The 20360-nt window shown below is 36.9% G+C and overlaps 1 protein-coding gene across 1 annotated transcript in view; it reads right to left on the minus strand.

Moving 5' to 3' along the window:
* The window catches only part of LOC140229250 (excitatory amino acid transporter-like), a 142577-nt gene extending 123069 nt beyond the window's left edge, over positions 1 to 19508 (minus strand). The window contains exon 1 of the mRNA XM_072309526.1: positions 19282 to 19508. The gene's annotated coding sequence lies outside the window, so the exon portion shown is untranslated. The remainder of the gene's footprint in view (positions 1 to 19281) is intronic.
* Positions 19509 to 20360: the final 852 nt, after the last annotated feature.

A 20360-nucleotide genomic window follows, 5' to 3' on the forward strand; every position in this document is an offset into this window, starting at 1 on the left:
TTTGTACAGACATCATTTACCATACACAACTATTGAAACAATCATCCCATTTCCACGACACTCCACAGGAGCGTGTCTGAAGAAAGTGGGTTTGAGACATGACACTGCATGTGGTAATATCTTTGCCACGGCCTTGAATGTGTCACTTTGACTCCTGAAGGAAAGGAATCAAGAGCAAGGATGCAATTTAATCACACTCAAGCATTATCCATCTCAGGATTGAAGCAATTTCCTACTCTGCCAGAATTCTTCATACACTGGATTTCACATTGTGGATCCTATCGACCAACAACAAAGGAATCCTAAAGTTCACATAATTTGTCAACCTCCTAGCAACCATACATAACAAATATGGGGAAAATGGAAGAAAAGAGAGTAATAGAATGCTGCCTCTTCCATCAACAGCGACACAGGGTTGAAATTTATCTTATCATAGACTCAAATCGGTTATTCAAGAAGCACAGCACCAGAGTCTGTTCCCTTTGGTTGCGTTCCAATGACTTAAAACTTCCAAGATCAGAATCTTACTTCCAGGGATGCATTTACCACTTGCATTATTTCCATCATTAGTCAAGTCATGCTTAAACATAGAATACAGTAGAGATAAGAACATGCTTATTGTCATGATGGAAAATCTCTTGTTTGACAAAGATTTGAAGGCTGCTTCTTGAGGTCAAGGACATTCTAAATTGATTCTTGTTACACTCACTGCACTGGATATTATCTTTAAATTGTTATTTTTTTATTTATTCATTCATTTATTTATTATTATTATTTTTTTTTTTTGAGGGGGGGGGGGGTTGTTATAAAAATGTAATTCATGAAGATATGCTTCCTAGTCCCTGAGGACTTGAAAGGGATTGACAGTATCATCCCAACAAATTTCCGTACACAAAAACATGTCATTTTGAAAATTTACTTATCCTTGATCTGATTTTCATCAAATTGTTACTGTCCTGTTCTACTGTATTTGTTAATAGCCACATTGAGCAAGCAGTGCAGATTTTCTTTAAAATTGTTAAGAGTTACACCATTGCCTTTACTTCATGGATACACTAAATCATTTGAAGGTACTCTTTATCATTGGGAGAAATTATCTTAAAAAAATGTCCAAAATATCACATTTGATGCATCGTGTAGGTCAGTTGTATCATAAAACATCCTACCACATAAAAAATTGCAATAAAGCCCAAAATATAAGGAGATATCACTATTTTTCTAAATAAACCCTAAATGTGAATGGTTTAGACTGGAAACTTTTTAATTATTTAAAGCATTGTTCACATTTTGTGTATTTAACAATACTTACAATGTAAAATATATCATACTGATTCAAATTTTTACAATTGTTCTTTCTATTCCTAAGTCACATTTAGAACTATTTTGAAGCACCAAAGCTGGGTTTTTGTTTCATCTGCAAATGGTAAATAATGCCTTTAAAGATTCCTATGGGGCATTTCCTGGAACAGCTACAGGTACTATAAAGAAAATAAAATACAACTGTACACATCTTTTGTCATGTACAATATTTCATTTCACTTAAGGCACAACAGACAGGTGCAGAAGCAAAAATATTGAACTGCAAGATCAAATAACCTCCAAAACTTTCTGTCCATCTTCACCTACAAGGCCAATGCCACCCGTAAATGGCAAGCTCGCATGAACTGGTACATCTGTAGTCCTGTTGGATGTCACCACCAGGCAGTCTAGATGCAACATTTAAATTGCAATTTGATGGAAATCTATTATGCTTCTTTTTGCAGGATTACTTTTGTGGGTAGCCAAAGAACATACCCATGGAGAAATCTTTGAAAACCGCCTACGTGAATTAAACAATCTCATTTATTTCAAAGTTTATATTGACTTCTAATCTGTATAACATGCCAAATTTGTAAAATATTACTAGTACTCACTCATTCAAATATTAAAAGGAGACCAAAAATAGTTTTAAAAAATAGATACATAAGCCATAATATCTACATGGAAAAAAAAAATCACTCAAGACATTTATTTTGTCTGACTTTTCCTTGTTTAACATCATTTAACACTACATGTAAATGTGTTTGTATTTTTCCAGTGCCAGTAATGAGTTTTCAACATATGGCCATAGGTGTGACATATAAATTACAATAGTACATTAGTTGAGTCATTTGTGTCACACCTATGCTATAATTCACTTCATGTCACTTAATTAAAGCTTCATCACATGCATGACGTCCTTTGCACCAATAACCGTGAATGTTGCACTAGTTTCCAAACCTATTCTGACATAGTCTTACTTTTCATATGATCAGACTCAAACTGGCGAAACAAGCTGAAATACATGTAGTCTATATTCTACATACAATGTACATGTACTTCTAAATCACCTAGTTATGTTCACCAGAGATAGATTGGATCCATTTCAGCTTTCATGTACTGTAAAAGTAGTTTCTTTCGCGGTGGTTTTATTTTCGCGCTTTTCGCGCTTTGAAGTTGAACTGCGAATTTAACATCACGCGAATATGTTAAATTCTTGTTACAACGCTTATGTTGCGCACATGCACACACAAAGATTCCGCGCATTGAGTGTATTGATGCATGGTCAACACACACACACAGCGATACCGCGCAATGTTCCGGTAGGTACAAGCATTTATAAACTACTCGAGAGACGGGATTTTAGGTAAGCCTGCATTTAATTTTAATTTCTATTTAATAAATAAAAGAATGATTGGATTATAGTTTAGGTTTTCATGTGCAGAATAAAACAGTTTTCGCCGACTATGAATTCACAGATTTTGCCAACCTCGAATTTAAACACACGCGAAAAAGTTGGCACCGATGGAAACCGCGAAAGTATCTGTACGCAAATGAAACCACTTTTACAGTACACATTTTACCCTGTTGGAATGTTGTATCTGCACATGATTGGACATGCACCCAGGATGTGATATCTTTGAGTCGACAAAAAAATGTTGTCAAAAACAATGCACTACTGATGCACACTACATGCTATAAAATACACGATGAGGAAATGCTTGGATGTGAAATTGACTCAGGGGCACTCTGCTTTGTGTCTCTTATTCCCTTATTGTGAACATATTTGGCTCCTTTATTGTCTCCTCAACCTTGACTTCAGCTCAGTCATCCCAGTTTTACATCACTGCTTCACTTAATTGAGTACAGCTTAAAGACCTGCCACTGTAATACATGCAGTAAGCAGCCAGGTAATATGATGTATACAACAAATGACCAGCTTACAGAAAAAAAAAAAAAAATGGCTTTGGCACCCATAGAGTATTTATGTACATATGATTGAGAGCAAAATAACAATAATCAGTTGGTTGTTTTCAGTTACATACACTGAGCTGTACCGACATGATTTTACACTTAAACTAAAAAAAAAAAAAAAAAAAATTATATGATTTATCTGTAAGCTTCCTGGAGGGTACACAAGTTGTAATACCCTCATCTGCTTTCATCTTGAGATTGTGCAAAAACACACACAAAAAAAAGTACATATGACAACAACGATGCATACATTAGGGAAACAATAAAAATATGATTTTTCTCCCTTTTTCATAGATACAGAAATACATTTCCAGCAGAGGGGAGACTGGTCTGCAGACTAGGCCCCATGCCAGGAAGTGATTCGGTTCCGTGAGCAGTAGATTTAGTTCAGATACTATATGATTGATATCTTCCAAGGTGTCAAGTCGCAGATTGACTGAGCACCCTGCGGAATATGTTCAGGGAGTACTCTCTATTTACTCTCTGCTCAGGGCTGCTTCTTGGGATTGCTTATGTTTTAATGGCACAGTTCCTCCTGACAGAATAGAAGTCATGTACTTGGTTTAGGTCACGGGAGATTTCCACTGAAATGATTAGATCTTAATTACACAAACAAGAGAGAAATCACATAGATGTTGACATTGTGAAAAGCTGACCTCCCATTAATCTTTTTTGCCTTCATCCTGCTGGCACTGCTCCAAGCTGGTGACCATTGGCAACCAAACACATTAACTCCTTAACTTCCTCCATTCTGGCTTGACAGTGTATCTGTTCTGTTGTGTATCTGTGTAATTCATCACAGTTGCTAGGCAACTTTCATGGTAACTTCACAATTTTTTTCTATCCCAATGGGAATTACCGTATAGTTCTCTGACACTGATGAGAATCAGTATCATCTGCATGCTCTATTTTCCATCATTGTCATTAAACCATATTAAATACCCAGTAAATTTGTCACTGCTTCATGACAAATGTTCTGAATACAGGTCTAAATTAAAAAAAAAAAAAAAAGAATGAAAAAGTCATACAAATAAATTTCCTGTTGCTATTAAAACCATGTTTTTATTACATCTGAGATACTACAATTTGTATCCAAATTCATGAAATTTACGTCGATGTAGGGCAATTTGTCAATCAGTTGCAATACAATTTGTATCTTTACAAAATTCGCTTTTAAATGTTCAAGCAAACAGGAACATGAAAAACTGAAAATCACTATTTGGGTATTAAATGAAACAAGCCATTTTCTTCAGCCATTTATGCTAATAATTATTAACTGAGCATGGCGTTGCTGCCTGCTTGCTGGCACATCTGAACAAAACATGGTCATACCAGCTGGCAAGTTCATGTCATATCGTCGCTGGGGCGACAAGACCTCGTATCTCAAAAATGTCAAATGTTCAGGAGAGCCAAAAAACATGGCGGCCAAAGCACTATACTGAATGGGATAGCCGTTCCTTTGACATGCCGTGGTGGCTTCATTTTTGGGGTAAGACAGCTGGGATTTGGACAGGACATCACTTAACCGATTATTTGACCACTAATGCAAAAAAGTCATTTTCACCAAAATTTGAGATACAAGGTCTTGTCACCTCAGCGACGATATGTAAAATGAAAGCGCACTTAGAACTAAATCAACTTATAAACCGAAATATTCACTTAAATTGTAGAAGTAATTACCTTTTGTCACCAATTGTTTCACATATTCACAACATTTGCTCAGTACAAGAAAGCAAGTCAGTTTCAGTTGCTATCACAGCTGTAATAATGCACTGCAAAATCATAAATTTTTGTGTACATGAAATTTTTGCGAATTTAGCAAGCTAAGATTCATGAAATTAGAATGTGGGCAAAATTTCTTGTCTACATGAGTGACATTGAATGCCACTGGCAAATCACAAAAATTTCAAAGCACAAAAAAGATTGATTCTAATTTGTGAATTTAATGCCACATATATCTCTGGTTTTACAGTATAAACTACAATAACAATTGTATACGATTTGAATTATTGTTTGTACACATGACCAACAGATTCTGCAGTTTTGAATTCAAAGCGAGGAGGGGAGCTAGGTGTGGCTTCTTTCTGAGTTCCCATCAATCACTCTTGAGTAGTTAGTGTGTGCTTTGACTGTACATTAGAGCGAGCATTTGAGGAGCACAGTATTTTTTTTTTGGAGATTCAAAGAGGTTGAAAGGTCACTGCAAGCTCAAATCCACCCCCTATAACATGTCATAGGGAGGTCAATCCGTACATACTGTATGACTGTTTCGTTCGGTAATGCTGGCAAATCATGACTGGAAAAAACCTCCAGACCATCATTTGAAACACGACTGGAATCACGATTCAAGTCACCTTCTGCAATTCCAGTTTACATTCACGAGGCAAAAATGTGTGATTTTAAGTGATTCTAGTGATGTATCATTACAATCATGTTTCAAATTACTCAATTTAGTCTTGCTACATGTGAAAACACTCTCAGACAAAAATTCAACACAAAAGTTTTGATAAGATTGTATATCAAAAACTAAACATTAATTTTGTACACATTCAACATCATTAGGACTGCTAAACAGAGCGTATAAAAAAAAGGTAATCCAACTTTATCCCATCCATTCAGTGAGACATTCATTGTTCCTTCATGTGACACTCAAATGTGTAAAAAGTGCAATTTGTCATTGTTGTCTTTAAAGTTCATGTGCTCAGTAATGTGTGACCTTTGTCAACATAATTAGGTATCAATGGAAAGAGGAAGGGTTCAGTCTCTTTCGTCACAACCAACATTACACTCTCCTTAGCTGACAATTATGAAATGGTAAGCCTCTAAAGTTGGATTACAGGTGTACCTTTTTTTGATATGCTCTGTATATGTCCCATGAAGCATGTCTCAAATTTATATCCTTTGTTCCATTTAGATCAATGTGTACAATTCATTAACCCGTTGAGGACGAGTCCCGAGTATACTCGGGCAGGGGTCTATGGGAAATGCGTGTTGTAGCAAAATTAAACAGTCCTCAACGGGTTAATGATCAAAACATCTACTCTCAAACTATTACACCTGTCTACATTTTTGATAAAGAAGCAGACAGTCTTGATATTAATTCACATTTATGTCATGATTTTTTAAATTTTGTTGTATATACATATATACATGTATGTTACACAAGAAGTGTAAGACTGGCCATAGAGTTGATCAATATTATAAACACCTTACTGAAGCCTTTGTAATAAGCAAGCTCATGGTACAGATTTAGGTGTCTGAGACAAGGTATTTGAGGGAGAATGATAATTTTCATTTATCAAAATGTATGTTTTAACGCTTGCAAAAAGAGAAATATTGGTTGATTGTATAGACCGATTCAATTTCGATGACCTATTTATTCACCTACTGCCGCTAGCGGCGCTATAACGGTCGCCATAACTGGGGGCCAACGGGGGCTTCCAGCGAGCTAGCTACCCAGCGAGTTGCACTTGCAGCTCAGCAGCCTAGCGTACCCATCGCGCATAGTTAGCCGGGCGCGGCCACTGCGCCACGGCCGGCAACCGCCGGCGCCGCGCTAATATTGTGATTGTTTACTCACTGTGGAAAAGTCATTCAGCGGTTTTTAATGCCTTTCTTTTGGACAAATTGAGTGATTCAGACATATTGATCTACTTTGAAAGCTTCAAAGGAAGGATCGGGAAATCACATTGTGCAGTTGTTGGGTGCATAAATAACAGAAAAAATGGAAATAGAAGCTGCACGGCAGTGTGTGAATTTCAGACACCGCTGACGCATGATAAATTAAGGCAAAATTAAAGACAATTAAGTGAAATACAACGGTATAAAAATGCACAGATTTCGAAACAAACTATGTCGACTAGATTCTCTGTTTAATCAGGTTATCACTGACTGCATATTCATAAAATATGTTGTTCATCTTAGAAGACAAGTTTAGATCAAAGAATTTGATAATTCACTGATTTTTTTTTGATTTTTTTTTTTAAATCCTTGGTGTCGTATTTGCCAAAGTTAGAATACACTTCCTGGCTAGACTTTATTATTATGACAAACATATTACAGCCTACACTACAGCTAAATAAATGTTTCAAGATGCATTAAATTCTTATATTGTTTTCACTTCTTCAATGTTCAGCACTGAATTGACCATAGGCCTATTCAATTTTGGCCTGGAACTCTGAATTTGACTGTTGATAAAGTGATACTCATAAATATAAATAAACTATTGAATTGAATGGATGGTGGCAAACATCCGTTTCATAATCATACTAACAAAGTATGATTTGAAATCGCTTTTATAGATTATAATATTAGGCGTTAGCATGATGTTATGCAAGGTTACTTAGACCTAGAACAGTAGAAGTTTTGGTTGTAGACATCAGGCGACGTAGTCGTAACTTAAGTTTAGGCATATACGGCCTAGAAACGCCTAGATTTATATTCCGTTTGGTTTACTTAGTTAGGCTTGCTTAAAGTTATCGACAGCCGAAAATGATATAGGATGTAGGGTTCTAGAAGTCAATAGGTCTAGATCTAGTCTGGACTCTTGCCTAGATTTCTAGACAAGGTCTAACGTTAGACAGATTCTACCCTGCGGGCCCGACACTCCCGAGTAAAGGCAAAAGCCTGCCCTAAAAAGGTTAAGTTAACTAATAACTTGCAATTTATTGTGCCACATCTAGCTCAAGATTCTTATTCATTATTTGTATTTAATTATATCAGTTAACTTGTCAACAGCCTAGGCTTATTAGCAAGACGTCTGCCTGCGCCTAGCAATAATTCTCCCCAGCGGTTCTTATTCTCTTACACATATGTGAATATACGGGGCTTACACGCGAGTACCCAAGTCATCACCAAAGAAATAGTCTACAAACATTCACGGATCGTACCGATATTTACCTTGAAATTCAAGTTTTGGCTACAGCCGTTTGTCATCTACCCATTCGCTCATAGTCAGTATAAGTTGTGTGATTTTGTTTATTTTTAATTAGCTAGCGAAAAAAAAAAAAATGTAGACTCTAGTTGTCACAAAGCCAGATACGTCGATCGCTGCCAGCGCCAGAGATAGCTAGCTGGCCGGCTGGCGCTGGGTGGTAAAAGCACTGGCTGCCGCTGGCACCCTTGCCACGCACGCAGGGCGCTTGCCCGACCCGGCCTGTTTGGCCCCCAGTTATGGCGTCGCCTTAAGAGGGCGCACTTCCATGAACAGTCGCTTGAATCGGTCTATAGATACATTGTACTCTGCAACAGCTACTGCAAATGTACCTCTGTACTCCAATTTTTTCCCATATTTTCTTATATGATATTTCCAAAATAAAAGAAAAACTTACACAAATATTTTTGTCTGGCTTCCCAAAACTTATTTAAAAAGTTGATGCAATTCAAATGTAAGTTGACCTTTGCTGAAGTCTTTTGGTCTGTACATAACCGTAGTACCAACAATACATTATGAAAATTTTCATCATCATGTATTTTTGTGAAGTTTTTCTATCTTTTTCTCCCTGCATCCAGTTAAGCCCCATCTATTAAAAAAAGGAAAAAAAAAAAAGAAGGCCAAGATACAGTTCTCCATTCTCGGACTACAAGCAGGGTTGATGTTGTTCAAAGGAAGCCATAAGGCTGTTCCATACACTGCTTTCCTGACTTTCAGACTATTCTCAAATGTGGTCATCCATCAGTAATGTTGCTTGACAGCATGAAAAGCACTCTGAGGTGATCTTGTTGCTGTAGCAATAGTGGTTACGTCATAGCAGCTTCAAGCAGCACTCTCAGGCGAGGAAGCAAAGAAAAAAGTAATGTCTACAATATGTGACCCGCTACAACAAAAGGATCCTAAAGTCGCTGACGGCTGAGCTGAGAAAATCGAGTTTGAAGTCACCTCATCAAAATTGGTCAAAACAATCGGATTTCTGTTTTCGGCATAATTTTGTAGTCTAATGTTTTGTCTATCATCTGCCGAAATTTTGAAGCTAAATGATCAAACGAAAGGCAAGAAATTAGCGTTTTTCTGGGCCATGATTTTCTGACTTTCAACGTAACAGAAACGTGTCCGAAGATTTGGATTTAGCGCCACAACTAGACTCCACCCCTAGCAACAAGGGAGTGGTCTTATTGGTCAGTGCGTGGCATCCTGATTACTGATTGGTCATGTGTAGACTGCTGGCACTAAGCTTGAATGAACATCACGGAGGTCGCTAGGAGCATACCTTCTATTGTCAAGCGGTGAAAACTATCTCGCCTCCCCTTGATCATGTTAGCGTCGCAAGGAAAACTTTCATGGCTTTTTTTTTCGAAACTCTGATTTCCTCGACCACTTGACATGCCCTAATAAAATCATTGATATTTCCACAACCGAGTACTTTTATGAGTTGTGCTATATATGAAATTAAAGTAGAAGAGTATGGGAATAATGTCCTGTCATTTTCGAAAAATGTCCTCCCCGACTTTCGGATCCTTTTGTTGTAGGGGTGACATATCTACATGTATGTACTCGCAGACAGTTTCACAGCACTTCTAGAAAAATGCTTTATGTACTGTGATGTCCAGCCTCATTCAAACTGGAGAACTGATCCAGTGGCACATTTTCTGAATCAATCTTCTCATGCATGCGCCATTCTACTGATGGTGAGACCAAAGTGTACAGGACTGAAATCGGATCAATCTTATTTCAGGAGTGAAAGAAGGACTCAAAGTATTCTGACACACTAACTAGAAAGCATTTGATATAAAATGCCACAGGTGTTCAAAGGAAACCAAAGCCTAAATATCAATGTGGATTGAGTGAAAGCAGCAATATTAATAGAACACATTAGTGAAAGTTTGAGGAAAATTTGGCAATTTGTTCAAAATTACAATTATTATTATTATATTTTTTTTTTTTTTGGCTGGGTAAGGAGACTACTACACTTTATGTTTATGATGTTATATTAGACAACTATATAAAGAAAATATTTAAGGGGAATTTCACAAAATTTCATTTTTCATGAATAGTACACATTCCATGGACTTATTACTGACAGAGATAACATACAAGTGTAATTCCCCTTGCTTCCTGAAAGAGGTTTATAAGTCAAGTGCCCTTTCATTATGCTAGAAAAGTGAAAATATGAACGAATTCTCTATATGTTTTCTTTTTGTCTATATTGTCACTCATAATGATGTCATGAAGTGTAGTAATAATGTAAACTGGAAATGTTGCTATGGCGACTGGTGTGTCTCCCCCATAATGCACGGTTCTCCCAATACATCTACAGTATGTCTTGACAATATGAGACGAAAGGTTTACATACTGTAACCGACAAAAAATTAAAATGACATGCTTGTCACAAATGTGTTGAGTGTTTAATTTCCTTGATCTATTTCATTAGGATGGATGGCTAAATTCAGGGATTTGAGCATTTTCACTTGACCTTCGATCCTTGCCCTTTGACAACATGGCCCACAATTTTCAAATTTCAAACTTGCAACATCCATTTTCATAAAAATACTATGAGCTTTTTTTTCAAAGCATGGGAAAAATTGTGACATTTAAACATTTTTCCTTGACCTGTGACCCCATGGCCACAAAATTTCCCTACAGAATCATTGTGTAGTAATGCATTTAAGTATATCCTTATCTGCTTTTATTAAGTTTATGCATTAAGTAATCTCCAAGGTATGGAGAAAAAAAGTGTAATTTCAGCATTACATGATAGAATTGTAGCCTTTTAGCCTGACCTTTGACACCTGACTCTTGACCCAATAGCCCCAAAATTCCGAAAAGAGTCATTGTCAGGATGTTTAACCCTGTGAAGTGGTCCCACCTCACATCAAACTGGACCCTACCAGCTTAACATAGCTGAATATGGGCTATCCAGCCATCTGCTTAGATGGAAATGAGCAAACAAACAAACACACAAACACCAAAACATAACACCTATGGCGACACTTTGTGGCGGTGGCATAGAATCCCTACATACATTTGTGTATAAAAACTGCTCATAAATACACATACAGTGTATAACATGTACTCTGAAGGTTTCCTTTTAGAGCAGGTTATAGTATTGCATAGATCATTTTAGGATAGGATACAGTGAGTTTCTGATATGAATTACATGTAGTGCTTCGAATGAGAAAGGTGTACAAATACAGTTAATTTATTTAATTGTACAGAAATACGGATGAAACACAAACCTTAAACTATTCAACTATTGGGTTTTTGCCATACACTTGTTACACATACTGGATGTGCTTGATGACTACAGATGACACACAATGACAAATCTTGCAGGAAACGATGGATGAGTTTGTCCAGTGTAACCACACTTTTAATAGGCCCGTTCACAAACAACGAAAATCGAAATTTCAATCGCCATCCAAATTTTGATTTTTTTTTCGACCGTTCATACACAGGGAAAAATCGCACTTCGCAGCAAGGAAAGAACAATCAGTGGCCAAACTGCGCATGCGCGAATCTTGCATGACCGAAGACTGACCCCGCAGTCCCAATAGAGTTTCGCACGCGCTGCGAACGATGGGACTAAAAATACCGATTTCCGAATCTCGATCGCGCTCACACACACGACGCTTGGCAAAATAATCGCGATTATTGTGAAAAATCGCACTAATAGTGCGAGTTGGATCGCGATAAGGATCGCGGTAATTAGTGAGATTTTTCTGTCCACACTGGAAAAAAATTCGAAATTTTGATCGCGATAAGAAAATCGATTTTTAAATCGCACTTTTTCCCTTGTGTGTGAACGGGCCTAATATCAAGCAGCAAATCAAGGCACAAATCTTGTCTTTTCTAAATGAGATTGCTGTAGTTTTTTCCCTTTCATTTGTTTTTGTTTGTTTGGTTACTTGCTTGTTTTTTGGGGGTTTTTTTTGCAAAATAGTTCCTTCAATCAAAGACACACACCTCATTAACACTTGCCCAATAAATACATGAAGTTACTGCCAAGACATTCTTGGTAAAGGGCACCAGCTCTAAACTCATACCTGCCAACATTTCAAGATGAAATATCTTACTCATAGATTGCAAAAATCTTATTATATATGCAAACTGAAGTTAAAAATCTTACTTTCAGTCAAATCTTCAGAAAATACACATGAAAGGTATATCTAAATATTTTTTAAAAATCTGATTTCTCTGACAGAAAATCTGATTTTGCTATCTTTAATGTAAAAAATCTTACTGAATCTGATAAAATCTTACTAGTTGGCAAGTATGTAAACTGTACGTGTACAATGTACACCATGGCCCAAATTCATGAAGGTGGTACAATCTTGTCCATGGTTTAAACCATGGACAAAGACCATGGAGCACCACGTGTTGCATGGAATATTTCGTTAAGAAATCAGTCATTTCATAAATGAAATGATATTTTCATTAATGAAAACGAAATGGTCATTTCGTCAAGATTGCACTTGTGTTAATATTTTCACTTTTAAAACATGATTTCTTTCTTTTTTCTTCAATTCACCTGTCTCGTCAGCTGGAACTTGTCCCTATCAGCAGTTGACAGGAAGCTGTTTAAATGGCAAATGACCTCTTACCTAATATGTGGTAAATGTGCTTCAAACCACATGTCTGCCTTGACTAAAAGGAACTAATAAAACATATACAGGTCTGATAACTTAATTACTGTGATCATTTACTTGTGCCAACAAGATTTCCAGCAGGGTGGACAAAACATTGAGTCACTTCCTGACCTAAGCATCTTGATTTAAAATCTAACACAAGTCTGCAGACTTGGGGTAGGCGCCAAGTTTTTATATTACAGGGAGGTCCCTCCAAATCCTCACTCCCCATATCCTCACTACCCATGAACACACTTTCCCCCTTTTTCACCCAATTCCCAACACATTTTCATCATTCAACACACACACACACACACACACACACAAACACACACACACAAGAACTTGCATGCAAATTCCATGCAAACATATACTGTAAAAGCTGTTATTTTTGTGCACAGGTATTTTTGCAAATGAGGATATCACAGACACTTTTGCAAGATGTTGTTTTCATGATTTGACACCATACCTGTCCATGATACTTTCATGTTCTGTTAAACTTGCGGCACAAAAGTGATTTGCGAAATTTGCAAGAATTACATATGTACACCCTCATGAAAATAACACCCTTTACACTATATCCATTTATTTACAAGACAGTATTTCATTTCAATTTGCTGATTGTCTGCTGAAGTCATTAGAGTACATCTATGCAAAGTACTTTTTGCATTATCAAGAGTCCCTTTGATGTAAAAGTGATACACATGACAAGTTCTGGATATATCCACTGATATAGCATACAGATATATGAAAGCTTTGATGAGATTTCTTGCTCATAAATGCTTCTAAAAGGTAAGATTTCCCATAGGGTGTTACATTATGAACATGTAGTTAATCTTGTATTATAACATTACAATATCATCCTACATATCTGATTTTGGATTTGCATGATCTGGAAATGTTAGAATTGCGCAAGTCATCCCCAAATAAGATGACAACCGTCTCACATTTACAGTGTACTACTGTATCTACTCATGATAGGTAAACTGGTATTCATTTTCCAGCTCACACATACTGGAGTTTGGACAAATGGTCAGGGCAAAGCTTAAAATTAATATCATCATTGTGCAGAAGAAGCAATTATTCAGTATAACATACATTGTACATGCACATGTGTAGTGCAGGCATGATGATGACATGCGACCAAAAAATCTTACAATTACATTATGGATTGTTTCATTATCATGAGCAAATATTTGACAGTCAAAGTGATAACAAATAAAACCAATCCAAGAAAATCCCTTTTCGAACCCTGGAGATTTCAGCAAAATTTGACTTTTATAGCACCTGCTTGCATGAGTAATAGTATTAATTTCATAAATAAGCTTTCAAAGAGTAGTTTTAAAGGGATGGAACAGTATTGGTGGAGATGAGAATTGGGCTTTTAACTTTTTGCGAGATACCAAGAAAACACTTATGATACAGTACAGAGCATACCATTTTAAGAGGAATTCATAGTTTATTTGATGAAAATCAGGTTTGGAATGACTGAAACATCCAAAAATAAAGTAAAACAAAGCAATCATAATAAAGTGTGGGTCCCACACTTTATTAGAATCACTCTTTTTTGGATATCTCAGCCATTTCAAAACCAATTTTCATCATATAAACGTTGAATTCCTCATAGAATTACATGCTCTTTCATATTTTGTAAGAGGTTTCTCACTATTTCACCAAAAATGTTAGAAACCTGAAATTAGGTCTCAACCAAAACTTACGATCCCTTTAATGATTCCCTATCTCCACACATTTGATGGTCAAAGTGGTAATAAACAATTTAATCAATCCAGGAAAGCAGTAAATGCAAATATTCATTTTCTAAATTCTGCGAGATTTTGGCAAAATTTGACTTGGCCTCTACTTGTATGAGTAAATACATCTAGTATTAATTTCATGATTAGGCTTCCATAAAGCAATTTTCAATGATCCCCTCATCCTCAACTCCAGTCTGTCTGTTACCATGGCAATGCACCAAATCTTGTACTATTCAGCCTTTGGATGAAGCTTATATCATGTTCCACTCCCCTTTCATAGGAGGCATTCAAGAAGCACATCCTTTGCATGCTTAGAATGGCCCTAGGAAAATTGGAATATATCTGAGAAAAAAAAAATCGACAAGATTAAATGAAAAAACCTCCAAGGTAGGTCGAGAGTAAGATTAGATGGAACGGAGGAAAGATCGCCAAACAGCGGGGGAACATCAATAATAACCAGGTTTCTATAGTTTAGCTCTCTTGGGGGTTATGTTCTTCCAGCATGAGAGGAATGGAAATGTAATTTGTCAGATGATACATAAATTACAGATATACCAATTGTCATTATTTGCAGCTTGCCAGAACAGATCTTCATGGCTACCTCAAAAAGGATTGGATTGAAATTGCATTTGGATCTCACAAGCTAGAGTGAGAATAAAAAGGCACAGTTACACATGCTAGAGTGACGAGCGTCCACAATGTGAGAATGGTGTGATGAACGAAGAGAGAGCACAAAAAGTGGTATGCAGCAAACTTGAATATATATAATTGCATCATGCAATTCAGTTTTCCTCTAACCCTCAGTTATTAGATCTGACATAGCTCTGCTCTGCCAGCCAATTTAAAAGCTATTTTTTCAAGTTTACAGATATTGACACACATCAAACATACAACAAACATTTATCACTGGTGATTATCATTACCATTATCGGAGCAAAAAAAAAAAAAAAAGAAATAAAAAAAAATTACAATAGAACAGAAAGAAGGTATTGTTGAATATGATTATAAAGATTATTTCTCTACTGTTAGAAGTTTTATAGCTGGCTGCCAATTCTCTCTCAGTCTCTTTTTCCTTCTCTTTTTTATTTCACTGGTCTTTCCATCTGTTTGTTTTTCTTTCTCTGTCTCTGTCTCTCTCTCTCACTCTCTCGTTTGTCTCTTTCTCACTCGCACTCTCTCCCTTTGCAGTATCATGCGGAGCACTGTCTTTCCCACGAGGCAATCTGCTGATTGATCAGTACACTGCCATGACAGCCACCATACCTTCATTCAAGTCCGAAAAGTGCAATAAAATCCCAATTAGTTGGATAACATTTACATAGCACATTAAATGAAGCTCTACTATTTTCAGGGTCCAACATGTGCATGGAACATACCGTAAAAGTGCGCATGTTCCTGATTCTCAGTCAGGGATGAATGCACAGATACACATACATCAACATACTGAATTAATGAATATGAGATCACTTTGATCTCTACAGAACAAATGGCCAGAGCTTATAAAGCTTTGTATGGAGTTCATTTGAGGCAGATGCAGGCAATTAAAGATACAACAAAACTCAGTTCCATAATGTAAGCATGCACATGTTGATTGACTGATTGACTGATTGATTTACTTTATTGTCCTGAATGGAAATTCTTGGTTCATTGGAAATAACAACAAATATACATCAAATGCATTCAAGTACACACAATGACATTTCAGAAACTGGAACTGAAACTCAAACATTATTATTGACATTTAAGTGAAACTGAAACATATTGACATGCAATACAACATACACTATCACAAAGTAAAACATTAAACCAACATTTACAAGTGTAGTTAAAGGACTATCAGTGTGTGTCAGCTGTGGAAAATTATCCAGCCTATTGTAATGTTCATTAATTGTTTTCTGAGATATGGAAAATATCAATTACTTGGGTTTAAATCATTTTGGGTTTATATTTTGTACACTGAATTCTGGCTATTGCTGTGTTTATTGTTTTCTGAGATATGGAAAAATAAGATAACCATGGTAACAAAGATAACCAAGATAACCAATTCTTACAAAACTGGTTTTGACATTGGATCATTTTGTTTATATTTTTTCCATTCTTGGAAAAACAAACCTACATATACACAGATATGAAAAGTAGCAGCTTTGAGCATCATCCTTTCAAAGTAATTTAACTTTAAAATATCTCTTAAGTCTAGTCCTTTCTACAACCCTTAGTTCATGACACAAGAAATTGATCCATTAAAGGACAAGTTCACCTTCATTAACATAAGGATTGAGAGAATGCAGCAATAATAGTAGAACACATCAGTGATAGTTTGAGGAAAATTGGACAATCGATGCAAAAGTTATGAATTTTTAACATTTTTGTGTTGGAACTGCTGGATGAGGAGACTACTAAGGCTCGTGATGTCATATGAGTACAACAGTATAAGAAAATGTAAAGAAAATTCAACATATTTTCACTTTTTTCGCATAATAAAAGAGCACTTGACTTGTCTCTTTCTAAAGGCAATGGGAATAATATTACCCATAACATATGTCAGTAATGAGTCAAGGGAATGTGTACTTTTTTCAAAAGATGAAATTTTGTGAAATTCTCTTTATATTTTCCTCATATTGTTGTACGCATGTCACATCATACACTGCAGTAGTCTTCTCATCCAGCGGTGACTGCACAAAAACTTCAAAAATTCATAACTTTTGAACGGATTGTCCGATTTTCCTCAAACTTATTTACTTTCAATGATGTGTTCTACTAATATTGCTACATTCTCTCAATCCTTATGTTAATGAAGGTGAACTTGTCCTTTAAATGCCAACAAGAATTAAACCACTCAAGACACAGAAAGGAAATTAAAATACAATCCAGTGAATTTGGTATACCATCCAGTGAATTTGATATATAGATTTTTCAACACACACACTAAAATGTATGATTGATTTGGGAAGACAGAATCCTAAAGGTGCAACTTGCCTTCACTTCACGGTTTACAAATCTGGGGAAAACTGAGAGTGCCCAGTGAAAGTTCCTTTCCAGATCAACAGAATTCACATCTGCGTGACCAACGACCCAACTTTCCCACCCAACCTATCTTTATCAAGTGAAGAAGTGCCACGTGACCATCACCCTGACTTCCCTGCCCAACCTACAGTGTTTTTGTATCAAGGGCAGCAGTGCCAACTGCAAAGGGGCGCAGATTTCTCTGTTGGAGTGACAAGGCTAACATACTTGTCGTCAGTTGTTCATGACAGTAACTATTTTCCATTCTTCTCTTATGGAAGTGAATACACTAGAAAAACAAAGTCCCTTTAATTGAAAGCATTGACAGCAAAATAAAAGAGCTTTCAAAGTATTAAAAAAAAAAGGAAAATGGGACATAAACATTGTCATAACCACTTACATGTAGATATGGTCTAGAAATAGATCCCTCTACACCTAAATTTCATTGAGTTAGCAGATGTGACATCCTAAACAGATTATGGACCATCATGAAAGGGAGTGCTACATTTGTCCCACAAGTATTAATGTGATGTCACCTGCATATTATTAGCCACTCATTATCAGTTCTGAATATGAAATATCATCAGTAAAATATCTAGAACTGCTAGTTGACATGGGCATGGGTACAAATTTGCCCTTCTATACTACTTTCAGAATGGAAAGCTGATTCAAAAAGGAAAATTAAGTCATCTGAGAGCTGTTTAGGAGCTGTATGAACACACAAAAAAAGACTGATCTGACTGACTGGATTGAACTTATCTTTGTTTGGTGTCTTGTTCCTTAAAAGAAGCATTTCTGCAGGACTTCACAAGCAAAATATCATTACTGCTATGGCTGACAAAACACTGTCTGCTATGTCTATAAATATTACGTCTAGTGATTAGATCTATCAAATCATGCTGGGTAAATGAAATCAATTCCTTGACTAAGATTAAAGCAATAGTCTAGATTCTAGGCAATATCCTTGTGATTCACAAAGACAGTGACACACAACAATAATAGTCAAATGTCAATGACCCCAAATACAAGATTACTAGCCATTTCTAGTTGCCAAAAGGATGTCGGGGGTACTGATTTGTTGACTATAGGCCTACTGTAACTGTCTCTTATTAAAAGTGAAAACTAGGCATCTAACGTTAGTAGGGAGTAGCAATAAGCAAACAATCAGACCACAACACCACACTTAACGTTAAATGTTCACCTATGCTATGGCCAGGTGGCCGAGTAATGAAACTAGAAGACTCCCAACGTTCATCCATATTTTTCGCCCTCCTCAGGGACAGTAACCCATAAATGATGAGTTTCCCATTACCGAGTAGAAGTTAAATAAAAACATTAGATCCTATAGGAATCATGATCGCGATCTGGCAAAATCTATGAGGTGCCACTATTCTATTGTTCCACTTTTTCTTTCTTTCTCGTTGTCTTTTCCCCCTTTTTTCAGCGTCCAAACAGAAAAACAGTCCGTTTAACAGTTTAATCTCTCTCAACCTCGTAGGCCGTACACCTGTCCTGTTCCAATTACGTGGTGTTACTCTACTTAAGTACCGTGGGCCCAGCGGCACTGTCGGCGTCCAGCCAGGCCTTGATGGCAGTGATTCCATTTCACTATGAGTACGCCCACGCAACATCTTACCCCGACCCCCATCACTGATTTACAAACTTTGATCCGTCCAAATGCAGAACTCACCAAACTTTGTCTTGAGCGAAAGTCGAGGAAAGTAGCGAAGCTCCTGGTCTTGTTGAATGATTTGGCGTCACTCTTGTTCACCTTAACTTGACCGTCAGATTTTGACATCAAAGAAGGCCGGATATCTCAGGCTAGCTAATGCAGTCGAGGTGACGATCGGCTAATCCCGAGAAAATCGGTGATGAAAGAGATGCCGAGTCGAGAGTATCTCCGCTCCAAGAGATCCTTCCGACCATTCAAGCAGGCGCTTTCTGAACGCTCGTAGTTCGATAGTCACTGCCAATGCCGATACCTTTCCAATCGCGATCGCACGGAAAACAGTCTGCACAATATTGCGTAGCTGAGGCAACCAGCCAGGCTTTAGTACCACTACGGCTAATGCAGAGGAGTGCGTTTGCCGCATGAAGACCGTGCGGATGGGGGCGTGACAAAAGGAAAGGGGTCGGACAGGGAGGATAATTTCTCTTTTGGCATGTCTTTCCTCTATTCGCGAACTTACAAAGCCGGATTATTTCGTTGCGTCTTTGCTATACAGAGCATAGCCTACGCAATTGTTTGCTACCAGTTTTTCGCGGAGCATGATAAATGACGTTTTCCACGTTTTGAATAGCGCGTCTTTTTGTTACTTCTTGCATTACTTAGTGGATAAAAGAACCAATTGTGACCGTGCACCTCAAAACAAACATAAAGTCGCACACACTGATTTTGCGTGAGGTCTGAAAATAAGTGAAATGGGTCAACCTAGCCGAACTTGACTTTTTCATATTTTCTGAAAGAGCGGGTCTTCTTTTACATTATGCTAAAATTTGGTATCATAAAACGGGCAGGAAAGTGTGTTTTTTTAGCAGTTATCTCGAACATTTTTGGTAGAATAGTGTGATTAGGTGTGTCTTTACAATCCCTTTTTCATTTCTGAAAAACCTTGTCAACACTCTTCACTTTCAACTCTAATAACTTTTGAAAGGATAGTCCTACTGTTGGCGTTAGTGTATGGACAGAATGTGTTAATGAGGCATGCTTAATTTCAGTTTAATTTGATAATCCCTTCATTGTTGTTACTCTGGTGGTTTACTTCCTGT

Source organism: Diadema setosum, chromosome 5 (genome assembly GCF_964275005.1).
Source record: "Diadema setosum chromosome 5, eeDiaSeto1, whole genome shotgun sequence".
NCBI lineage: Eukaryota > Metazoa > Echinodermata > Echinoidea > Diadematoida > Diadematidae > Diadema > Diadema setosum.